The sequence below is a fragment of the Bubalus kerabau genome, chromosome 20, assembly GCF_029407905.1.
Source record: "Bubalus kerabau isolate K-KA32 ecotype Philippines breed swamp buffalo chromosome 20, PCC_UOA_SB_1v2, whole genome shotgun sequence".
Taxonomy (NCBI): Eukaryota; Metazoa; Chordata; class Mammalia; order Artiodactyla; family Bovidae; genus Bubalus; species Bubalus kerabau.
In genome coordinates this window covers 2,525,947-2,527,179 of record NC_073643.1, presented here as the reverse complement: position 1 = coordinate 2,527,179, position 1,233 = coordinate 2,525,947, and positions in this window count along the sequence as shown.

Sequence of the window (1,233 nt, the reverse complement as noted above, 5' to 3'; positions counted from 1 at the left end):
CTCTATGATGTAGAACACTGGATGTTTTTCTCCCCTTTTCACTGTGTTTGAGCAGAACCAAAATCATTTCTCAAAAAAAAATCTTTTAGAAAAATGATTCAAGATGTCTTTAAAATTTTGTATCATTTGATTATACTTTTAGGAACAGTTATAGTGTAATAATTAGATGTACAGGGTTACAAATAAGATTTTCCAAGAGTTATTAATAGCATAGAGAAATTATATACAACTCAGAGTCCAAACATAGGGGACTCCTAAGAAGTTAGGCTGTTTCCATTAAGTGGGATATTACACAGCCACTAAGATCACACTTTGGCAGACTATAGCATAGCCTGAGGAAATGCTCATGATAAAATGTTTATTGATAAAAGTCAGGGCCTCTATCTATCTACTTACACATAAATGGATAATTAGATCATTGCCAGAAAAGGGAATATGAGAATAGGCAGAAACTGAGCTTCCCTGGTGGTCCAGTGCTTAGAAATACTCCTGCCAACGCAGGGGATACAGGTTTAATCCCTCTCAAGGAAATCCCACATGCCCCAAGACAACTAAGTCTGTGCACGACAGCTACCTAAGCCCTCACACTAAGAGCCCACGTTTTGCAACAAGAGAAGTCACCAGAATGAGAAAGAAGTCTGCACACAGCAATGAAGATTAGCCCCTGCTCACCGTGACTAAGAAAGCTGGCCCACAGCAACGAATATCCAACGCAGCCAAAAATAAATAAACAATCCTCTAAAGAAAAGAATAAGCAGAAACTGAATTCGTAAAATGTTAGACAAATAATCAGGAAAAGTGTAGCCCTGAAATTCCTGGACAAAACTGTACGTGCTTCCTCAGAGTTTATTAAAGAAATAAATGCAAAGTATCACTCTTTCATCCAAATCATAATATCAGCAGCAGAAACAACCAGCACAGTTCTTGAGACACTAACCTGCTGTGTTTTCCCATCAGTAAGGACTTGGCAAACTTTCCTAAGCGCAGTTCTCGCCACAGGTTCCTGTCTTCAATGGAGAAAAACACTTACACTGTTTTTCAAGATGTGGGTCTCCTTTCTTCACTTCCTGTCTCCAAGAGGCTTCTTAATGTAGGAGGTATGGGAATTTGTTCTGACCTTTCAAACCTCAGGACCACCCTCATTTGCTGGACACTCTTTAGTAGTACAAAGACATGGCCAATGCTTTGAAATTACAATGTTTAATTATTTTCAGTTCAGTTCAGTGGCTCAGT